This window comes from Silene latifolia, chromosome 2, assembly GCF_048544455.1.
Source record: "Silene latifolia isolate original U9 population chromosome 2, ASM4854445v1, whole genome shotgun sequence".
Lineage (NCBI taxonomy): Eukaryota > Viridiplantae > Streptophyta > Magnoliopsida > Caryophyllales > Caryophyllaceae > Silene > Silene latifolia.
Window position 1 is genome coordinate 7,278,925 of NC_133527.1, and position 11,987 is coordinate 7,290,911.

Genomic DNA, 11,987 nt, shown 5'->3' on the forward strand with positions numbered 1-11,987 from the left:
TATGAGTAATATTTCTTTTAATTTGTTATTAAACGTATATTTTGGTATAAATTTACTATTATACTTTCCCGATCAACCTATTTGAATTTGTATTTTTGTATTCACGAGTATAATCATCTATAACATATATTTTTCTTTTTCTTTTTATATGAACTGTTATCAAGGCATGTAATAAAAGGAAGCGAAAGTGAACTTTCAGGTAAATATTAAATAATATGTTTTCTAAATTCTACTTCGCATGTTTTTAAGTTTATGTGTTTTTTTTGTCAAAACAGGAATAATACATAAAACTTACTCCCATAATTTCCTAAAAAAAACCTACGCTTATTATTAATGATAAATATATATGTACAAATAATTGAATAAAAAATCTTTAAAATTTCACAATTTACTTTTTGAACCATCATGACAATAATTAATCACTTTAATTACATTTCCTCTTCTATTTTAAGTTTTCTATAAAATTTACTTTACTTTTTTAAGTGGTTTATGCTTTTTTACCCATTATAAGATGATCGTTGATCTCAAAATGAAGATCTTATAATATTTCTTTGAATTTGTTATTAAGCGTATATTGTTGTGTAATTTACTACTTCCTCCGTTCTCATATGATCTACCCATTTTATTAAAATACTACACTTATATATTCAACAAATGGGTAGATCATATAAAAACGGAGGAAGTATTATGCTTTCCCGATCAACCTATTTGAATTTGTATTTTTGTATTCATGAGTATAATCATCTCTAACATACTTTTTTTTCTCATTTCATATGAACTATTATCAAGGCATGTACTAAAAGGGAGCGTACTGAAAGGAAGCGAAAGTGAACCTTAAAATAAATATTAAATAGTATGGTTTGTAAATTCTAATTCGTATATTTTTAAGTTTATGTGTTTTTTTTTCAAAACCGGAATAGATTATTTTATAGTCTTTAATACTATTTTTATTTTTATATAGGATCGTGGACATAAGTATAACAAGAGATGGATCAAATTCTTGAAATAGTAATAAAAAACTTAAAAAAAATTATGAACCTTTTGGAATTCGGATTTAGGGAATATAGTTTTTTAGATTATTGAGCAATTCAAATGAAAATTTAATTCGTAATACATACATGGAGTAGATACCCAACATACCGTTGAATCATCTCTAATATTTTTCTATCGATATAATAAATGTTTTTCGGATGTAAATAATATTTGAAGCATGCACGTGGTGAGAAGACTTCAAAGATATTTCTATGGGAGGGTTGATGGAGAGGTCTGAAAATAATTTGGAGATGTCTATACTGAGGTATTAAGTTTACAACCTTATAAGGCGTCACTGAAGATTTTTCCATACAGAATTTATTATATACAGATGGTTTCAACTTTTAATATTTAAAAAACTAACTTTATTATATTGCGGAGTAAAACACACGTATATATAATGAGTCGTCTTTGTCATTGCTCTGTTGTCAACTTTCTCAAAATTACTAGCTTCCACATTGTCATTTGCAGGATTCGATTTAAAAAAAAATAAACCAAAGTTGTCAAAGAAATAAGGTATTAACTAACTAATTTCTATGTATTTCAAAACTGTATATTTTTAAATGGATCAATAACTATTTGCTCGAATAAATATTAACAATACGATAAAAATATCAAAACTAAAACAGATAAACCCGTGAATTTCACGGGTCACAAACCTAGTAAATTATTTAAATAGACAAAATATTATGGATTATATGAAAAGTGGATGTAGCATGTAGTTGAGCAATTTGAATCCTCTTCATTTCTTTTTATCTATTTCATCTCTAATACACCTATATTATATTATATATCTTATTTTCATTAATTTACATTTCTCTACTCAAGTGTATTTGTTTATTTACAATCACCCGATCTATTCAGAATTACATTCGGGCCATTAAAAAGTAATGGACCTACATTTCTTTTGAGATAGTGGAGAGGATCATTACTCGTAGTTGAGTCGTTATTATGTCGGGTAATTAGTTAATTGAAGAAGTGGTTTAATTTGAGCGACGATCATTCTCAGTAAATGAGTCAATCACCTATTATCAATCAATAAGAATGAAATAACCAACATAATTGTGAAATCAACCAAAATTTAGCCATTTTAGTAATGAAATAAAATCAGAAAACTTAGATATTTTCTTACACAAAAAAGTTACTCCTTCTGTTTCAATCATTTGTTTCTTTGATTAAAACATATAAAAGATAAACAAATAATTGCGACGGAGAAAATATTTATTTTGACAGTATATAATGATAGGCGTACCAACCGAGGTTTTTGCTCAAGCAATCGAATAAAATGTGAAGCAAATGGCTTTTGGCTCATCTTATTTATCTGCAACTTCAATTGCAATTCTTTAGTCTCTTAATATCTCATTATTTTAACATTTCTTTGTACGTAGTTCATTATATACTGTCAAAACATCAAAATACCAATTTTTAAATTTGTTAAATATGATCACACAAATATATTTTCCTTCTTTGCTCCAGATTTGGTGGAGGGTGAAGAATCTAAATATAGTAAAGCAAGCTCATCAGCTCATTCCAATTGTTAGAAATTTACCCAATTTTATTGTATAGTTTAAAATTTGTCGCGTAGTTTAAAATATAAATTTATCATGTACGGACTATGTTACTATAGTACGGTTAGAGCAAACGTTTCCAAATTTCTTATATGAGATTCAAATTAACATAATTATACTCAAAATTGCATTCAACACATCACAAAATATTTCCTTTTTTCTGATTTCATATCCGAAATATATTTGAAGCAAGTTTAAAAGTTGATATTTTTATTGACTATATGGAATAAATTGTGGACTTTTTATTAGGGGCGAGCAAAAATATACGAAACGGTTTTAATATACGGATACGATACGATATACGGTTTCAATTAAACGAATTTCCGTATATACAATACGGTTTTCAAAAAACCGTATCGTACCCGGGTCGGGCAAAAACAAAACCGGGTATACGGTTTCTGATACGGTTTTTGAAAAGAAATAAAAAAAAACCAAAAATATCTTACAAAAACTAAATAATTTAACCAAAATCACTTTAACTTGTCCACTTTCTTTTTCCCTAATGCATTTGTATAATGAATATTGAAATTTTGATTATTTTAATATGTAACATATTATTAAATTTAAGTTAAGGTGTACCGGTTTTATCGCGTGTGTAATAAATTGAACAAGAAACAACTGAAATCCGTATCCGGGTATACGAAAACCGGATATACGAAAAAATCGGGTACACGAAAACCGGGTCGGATCCGTATCGACAAAATTGTGAATTTAAAAACCGTATACCCGATACGGTTTTCAAAACCGTATCGGGTATACGGTTTTGCTCAGCCCTACAGTTTTTATAGTAGGCAATCAATCATCAATATATCTTTAAAACCTTATAGTGTATAAATGTACGCATATATTGACATAAATTTGTAAGGAATCTTCTAGTTAAATTTTGAATGACAATTAATTAGGGAATAATTAATGAAATTCTATTATCCTATTTATGATAATAATAATCTTATAAACTTATAGTGGATGCAATACAAGACATAATCTTATTTATGCTAATCATAATCTTTTTTTCCTTATGATTTCAGCTAATGACATGTGGCGTAAGAGTAAGTGTTGACACATGGCGAACGATTAGGCTAATGGTTTTAGATTTAATATAATACTAGTATTGGTGCCCGGCTACGCCCGGGCTACCTCAACTTACCATTATTTTTTTTTTTATTAAATAAAATTATTTAAATTGCATAACCCATAAATTTATCATTAATATTTTTTTTCTATGACATATCCTAAAATTACGATGAAATAAATTTTGAGACAAATTCACTACTCCCGCTATTAATATTTTACTCTTATTAATGAAACAATAGTAATAACATTTCACTACTTGCCCGTAATCATTATTACTTTCAGTACTCCCGCCGTAATTATTGTTACTGTCACTACTGCCGCATTAATATTGATAATTTCACTACTCCCGCCGTAATTATTGTTACTCACTATTGCCGCATTAATATTGATTATTTTACTACTCTCGTTGTTGTTTCTACTACTTTCACTAATCTCGCTGATAATATTGTTACTTTAACTATTCAAATGAGTGATTATTATCATATTAACTATATCCAATGTTACTATACATCTAATAAACTATAAAGTTTAATAAAATTGCATAGATTTTAAATTTAATATATAATTTCATGATGATAATAATTAATACCATACGTGTGCATGTTTATACTAATTAATTATTTTATTTTAAGGAAATTGACCATCTTCTAGTCTTCTATAAATATTTAAGAAAATTACCAAGCATCTTCTTTCTTTTAGTCTTCTTGAAATTGACCATCTTAATTAATTATTTTATTTTAAGAAAATTGACCATCTTAATTAATTATTTTATTTTAAGGAAATTGACAATGTTTTAGTCTCTTACAAATATTTTGAAAAATTACCAAGCTTCTATATAATTTAATTTTAACCCAAACTATATAATATTTGCATTGAGATCCCTTAATCGGGTCAATCACACGGTGCTATTAATTTAAAACTATATAGTATAAATAATTTGTATAACTTTCTTTAATTACATTGAAGTCCCTTGATTTCTGGATTTAATATATAGTAGTGATTGATATGATTGATACTTGTCCACATATTAAAAAGAAAGGATTCACAGATGATGCGTATAATTTAGAGATAACAATGATCAAAATTTGATTAAGATTATTGCCATATTTAACCATAATCTAATAAGATCACCTTCAAATAAAAAGCAGCAAGTCCTCTTTGTGATGGATATTATTCGTCGTAGGTCAAATACTAGCCATGTGGGGAGATACTTCAATATACGGAGTATAAAATTTCCTCTTTAACAGATTTGGGTCGGGACAGATAATTTGGGCACAGAGTTTAGCCCATAACTGACCCAAAATTATATTAGGCCTTTTTGGATGACCCATGGCCCTATTTTCGGCCTAAATAAATGGCCCAGGTCCTGCAAAAAAGCGGGTTAGGCTGGGCCGAGCCACTGGGCTTGGGCCATTTGTTCACCTCTATAAGTTGAACAACAACTCTTCTATAGGACCGTCTTATAGCCTAAGACTGACCCAATAGGAGAAAGCCCAAGCAATTTTCCATATTATACCCTATGTCCTAGTCATTAATTTGTTGTCCTATTTCATTTTGAGGTTTCAGTTGTCCTTTCTATTTTAAAAATAATCTTAATAAGCAATTTTATCATTCACATGCAATTTTTGTCATTTAGTAATTAACGCCCTCCCCTTTCCTTGATCTTTGTGTCAAAACGAATGATTAACAAATAACCGAGACGGAATCAATTTCCATAATTTTCCAAAGACTCCTTAACTAGGAAATAAAACAAAACGAAGAAAGGAAAAAAAAAAAAAAAGACACTGCGAGAAGTGGGACAAGTGACTACACCAGTCACCAACGGAATTACAATAATACTAAAAAAAATAATAATTAATTAATTAATTGGTTTTGGTTAACCATAGCCGTAAACCTGGCAAACCAGAAAAGCCACAAAATAGAAATAAGATCGGCACTCCCCAGAGAACTGACGGTCGAACGACAGACGAACCAGTTCTGTCTTTCGAAGTAAAACAGTAGGGCCGAATCGACAGTATCGACTCGACCAACCTCATCAAACACTCCAGAAGCACGGTTGAAGGTGGTCAACGGCTCCTTGGGGGAACGCCGGAAAGATCGGAATGTCACAACTCGAGCAAATCATAAAATTGCTCGTCTGATAACCCAATATCACCGAACCAGAGTAGGTATCGGCACCGCCAAGGCACACCTTTCTTCTTCAAGTCATAGTAGTGGTCAGGCCCGTTTCTAATCTTTCTGGGGCCCTAGGCGAAAGTGTAAATTGGCGATCCTTGAAAAAAAAAATTAGCAAGCCAAATCATCATGTATTTATTTTTATTTTATTTTTTAAAAAGGAAGAGGAAATGTTGAAAGAATTTGTATCATTAAAAAGAATCATTAAAATTTAGCTTTTCATTCTAAAAATAAATTAAACAATCATTAAATATAAATATAAAAACAAATATTATTAGAGATTTTATTGTTATAATAAATCTTAGGAACAAAATCAACCTTAATTTTTATTTTAATATCAAATGACCGGGAGGAAAGGAGTATAATAAACAAGACGGAAAAATTCGAATACAACAACTACAATAATAACAATAATCGTGGCAAAACACTAATAATGTAACAATATTCATGGCAAAATACTAATAACCTGTGGCAAAACTTTAGTAATTGTGGTTATATACATAACATAATTATACTCTGACGATATATTATGGCAATATACGTACTGATTAATAGAAGAAAAAAATTATTACAAAGCTATTTTCTCCGCAAGGCCCAATGCGATCACAAATTCGGGCTTTCAAAGCATCACCAACGTCAAAACATAGCTAATCCCATAAATTTCACGGCTAGTAAAACTAGTACCATATTAAAAGACAATCGCAATCGGTAGTCATATATCTTAACATTGTTCCTTTGAAATTAAGAAGTCTGTTGCTTTGGAATTAGAAGAGGAGTTTTCTAAATTAAGTATATACTAATTAAAGAAGAAAATACTTGATAATTTGGGGTCTTGAATTGGAAAAAAAAAAAGAGGAGAGAATGGGTCATGGTGAGAAATTAGAAAATCGTCTGTTTTTGGGAAATTAGATTTTTTTTTCCATGTCCTACTATTACTATTTACAACTTAGAAAATGAGCCCTTCTCAACTTTGGACCCTAAGTCACCAACCTTGAAGACTACCCTCAGGACCGGCCCTGGTAGTGTTATAAAGCCTTCTTTAGATTCTCATCCACCCACAACTTCTGAAAATGGGCAATTTGAGCGGCGGTAATACGACTGGTTTGAGAGGAGCGGTCAGATTCCGACACTATAGAAGTTCCAGGGTTTGATTCTAAGAGGAAAAAGCCAGAATTATGAGCGGAGTGAAAGTTTTGGGCAGAATTAAGAACGGAAACGTCTGAAATTTCGGAACCCGAATCGTAGGAGATTTTAGAGGATTCCGGGATGTCTTGAGTTTTTTCGAGAGAGGATGGTATTTTGAAGGCAGTTAAAACAAAAGAAAAGGAAGGTTTTTGTTTGAGAATGTTTTCACCTAGAATCTGAGTTATTTTCGGCACCGTTTTCAGTTCCGGTTGTTTGAATTTGGGTTTAAATGTTTTTGGGGTGGACGAAAGAATGAGTGGTTGATTCATCTCAGTTGAATCCAGAGTGAATTTTTTTTTTAACAGTGTTGAGTTGCTTGGGAAGGAAGAAGATTAGTGACGAATGTTATACTGTTGTAGTAATCCGTTTGATATATGGTGGATTTTTCTTATTTTATAGGTCTCTTTCAAAATTCAACTCTACCTTTCCTGCAAATAAAGCCCATACAAACTTAGGCAGTTGGAAGCCCATTTCATACGACCCTTATCATTTAGAGTGGCAATCGGGTCGGTTTGCTCTGGTTCGAGTCAGCTTATTCTTTTGAGCCGAGTCGGGTTGTTATCACTTATCACTAGAGTCGTCAAATGATGTATACGGTCCGGTGATTTTCTTGTCTAGCTATTTTTTCGCATTATTTCAATTTTTAACCATTTAAATTAGATTACTTGGTTTAATTACTTTATTATTAAGTCAAAAGTTTCAAACTGAAACTAAATCATTTTTAGTTTGATCAATATTAAGGTTAATAGTTCAATACGGGTCATCAATTTAATTGGGTCAATACGAGGTTGAGTTCCGGTCACTGATTATTGGGTCATGCCGGTTCTCGAGTTTTGTCGGATAGGGTTTGCTCTGATTTGGTTACGGTCACTCTAGGTCGCCGAGACTTGCCAGCTCTCGAGCCGAGCCCGAGCTCACACGAGCCAAGCTTTGACCGAGCCCAGCTCGAGTTGCTCACGAAATGTCTCGTCTCATTAACACCCCTAATTGAGGGGCAAAATGGTTTGTTCACGCCAAATATTAGGTAAGAATTAGATTTGGTAGTGTTTTCAAACCAAATGAAATAATGTGCTAGTAGTTTTTAAACGAAAAATTAATGTGGTAATAGTTGTTAAATTGTGCATTACAAAGATAATAGTTATAAGAAAAACCTTATTAATAAATCAAATATATTTAAACGGAAGAGAACCCTTATCGCACGCATTGGAGGTTGCCAACGGGAGCTGTCCATCGAAAGAAAAAGCAATCTCATCAAATTGGAAGCGAAATTAAGAAAGGAGTTAGATGAAGTCCTTGCTCAGGAAGAACTCTTATAGTACCAAAAGTCGAGACTTGACTTTACTAAGGATGGGGATCGTAACACATCCTATTTCCATGTTAGCACTCTAGTGCGTCGATGGCGAAATAAAATCACAACTTTAAAAGACGGAAACGGAGTGTGGTACGAAGAGCCTAAGGAAATTAGGAGAATTATTGTTGATTATTTCAAAGAGCTTTATACGGATGATCAACAAACGAGCAGTATCGAAAACATTCCATGGGACTTGTTCCAGGAATTTAACAATGAGGATTGGGAATGGCTCACACGACCATTTCATATCGCTGAAATTGAAAACGTTATCAATCATATGGGATCCTTGAAGGCCCCCGGTCCTGATGGGTTTCAAGCTCTCTTCTACCAAAAGAACTGGCCTCTCATCGAACCATCATTGTCTGAGATGGTAATCAAAGCACTCGAAGGGAAAGGTTTACCGGAAGGCCTAAACGATACACACATCGTATTAATACCCAAGGTTAATGCTCCCGAGTCAATAACCCAATTCCGTACCATTAGTTTGTGTAACGTTGCATATAAAATAATAAGCAAGACTCTAGCTAATCGGATAAAGAAAGTTCTTCCCCATGTTATTTCAGAAACTCAAAGTGGTTTTGTTCCGGGTAGACAGATAACTGATAGTATTGTCGTTTTCCAAGAAGCTATACACTCTATGAGGAAGAAAAAAGGTAATACGGGTATTATGGGGATTAAAATAGACTTGGATAAAACTTATGATCGGTTACGATGGGACTTTATTTACAATACTCTCTGTGATATGTGCTTCCCCAAGCTCCTTATTGATGTCGTAATGGAGTGAGTCTCCACACCTCGTATGCAAATTCTGTGGAATGGCGAGCCAACTGATCAATTCATTCCGACTAGAGGAGTTCGTCAAGGTGACCCTTTATCCTCATATCTTTTTGTTATGTGTTTAGAAAAATTACAACAAGCTATTGATCAAGAAGTTCGAGATAAGAACTGGAAACCCATTATTCTATGCCGAGATGGTCCCGAGATAACCAACCTCTTTTTTGCGGATGATATGGTATTATTTGGAGAAGCTGCTAAAGAACAAGCCTTGGTTATGATCCAAGTGCTCGATAATTTTTGCAAGGCGTCTGGGGAAAAAGTTAGCTCTGCTAAGTCACGAGTTTTTTATTCGAAAAACACGTCTCAGGAAGCTCGTCACGCAGTCAGCACCACTCTTGGATTTGAAGAAACAAATGATTTAGGAACTTATCTCGGTATGCCTACCATCAATGGGCGTGTTACGAGATAGACTTTTGCCCATTTAGAAGATAAAGTAAATAAGCGATTGGCAGGATGGTCGACCAAACGTTTATCTCTAGCCGGAAGAGCTACCTTAGTCCAATCTACTCTAACTACCATTGCAAACTATAGTATGCAAACGGCAAAAATTCCAAGGTCAGTATGCGATTCTATAGACAAGAAATCTCGCCGTTTTTTATGGGGCGGAGACGATAATAAAAAAAACCATCCATCTCATTTCGTGGGAAAATATTCAACGGCCTAAATCAATTGGTGGACTCAATATCTTATCAGCACGACAAGCCAATGCAGCTTTCCTCACTAAGCTAGGATGGCGAGTTCTCACTGAACCCAATAGCCTTTGGTCACGAGTCCTGCGTGCAAAATATTGCCGTAATCGATGTGATATCGACATATTCCAAGCAAAAACCAATATGTCAAATGTGTGGGCTGGAATATCTGACCAGTCAAGAAATATAGTTCGAGGTACGGCTCACGCAGTGGGTAATGGAAGACGAACCCTTTTCTGGCATCATGCATGGGTCGATGGCATATGCTTAAGCGACCATACGATTTCTCAAATCCAAGACAATTTACTCAGAGCGACAGTTAGCGATATGTGGTGCGATAATATTGGGTGGAAATGGGATGAGTTCTCTAATTTCTTACCGCAAGAGCTTCTACAAAAGATCGCTTCAATTTCTCTAATCAGTGACCCGGAACTAGAAGAATCACTCTACTGGCAAGGTTCATCATCGGGAAAATTCACCCTTAAATCGGCCTTGGTTTACTTCGGGTAACCGATCCATCAACCACACCTGAGTCTCATTTATGGCGAACCATATAGCGAATTCCAGTGCAACAACGTGTACGTATGTTCTTGTGGTTAGCAGCACACCGTCGGTTATTGGTTAATGTGAATCGGGTTAGAAGAAATATGGGAGATGACCCCATGTGTCCGCGGTGTGGCGAGGAAGAAGAGTCAACTGAGCACCTTCTCCGTTCTTGTCATGTTTCGAAACAGATATGGCATCTAGTGGGTATTGATAGCACCAACTCCTTCTTCTATAATTCCCCTATCTTTGAGTGGCTGGCAAAAAACGCTAGCAACGACGTTGAGTCATCGATAGCGGATTGGCCAATTCTCTTCTCTATTACTTGTTGGTGGCTATGGAGATGGCGTAATAATGTGGTTTTTGGCCGGGCTAATGACAACCCTTTGGAGCCCCGTACCTTTCTATATCAACAATTCGCTAGTTCAAAAAAGGCGTTTGATCGTTTTGACATATTTATACCACCTCCACGAGCTTCCACTGTAGAAGTGTTTATACGCTGGCTATCCCCCCCGGATGGTTTCTCCTAAACACAGATGGTGCATCAAAAGGTAACCCCGGACCAGCGGGTAGTGGTGGTATTTTCCGAGATGAAACAGGTAACTTTATTTCGGCCTACTACTTCTCGTGTGATATTTGTACATCCATGAAAGCTGAACTTCTAGCTCTTCTTTGCGGGTTGGAAAGAGCAAAGTCACTTCTATTACCAAGCTCCTAGTACACATGGATAATTCCCCGTGTGTCAAAATCATCAGTGATGATCAACTGGTGAGTAATTATCTGAAATTCATTGTCAGACGATGCAAAGAGCTAATCAAAGAAAATCATTGGAAGGTCAAGCTGGAACACACTTATAGAGAAGCCAATAGAGCAGCTGATTGTTTAGCAAATCGAGGAGTTTATTCTAGTACTATTCCGACGCATTTAGATACCCCTTTAGATGAGTTTCGTTCTATCTTTCGTGAGGATATTTTTGGGGTTACTATACCTCGTGTAATAGCTAATAACAATTAATCTTGGGGCTTTGCCCCTCATTCGTACCAAAAAAAATAAATCAAATATAAGACCTAGTTTGACTATTAAGGTCAAAACTGACCTTTTATCGTAATTTTGTATTAAATTAATAAACTAACGCATTATAACAAATGATTTAGTTCATCGTACAAAACTCTTTCGTAAATACTACCTCCGTCCAGTTAATTATCATTTGTTTCCGTTTTAGAGTGAATTACTCAATCATCATAAATTTCTCGAGTTTACGAGTTCTCATAAATCTTAAGATAATGTAGGCATGTAGCTAACCAGATTAATTCATAAAAGTTCGCAAAACCTTAAAAGCGAGATTGATAAGCCTCGGTTTCTTTTGTAATTAAGTAGGGTTATTCTCGTACCTACAACCAATTACTTTATGATCATTTTTTTATGATGTTGGTTTTGTGGTTCAAAAGAAATTAATTTTGTTGATTTATTTTTTGTGCTACAGCACTAGACCTGTTAAACGGGGTTGAGCGGGCGGGTCATGGGTTCGGACAT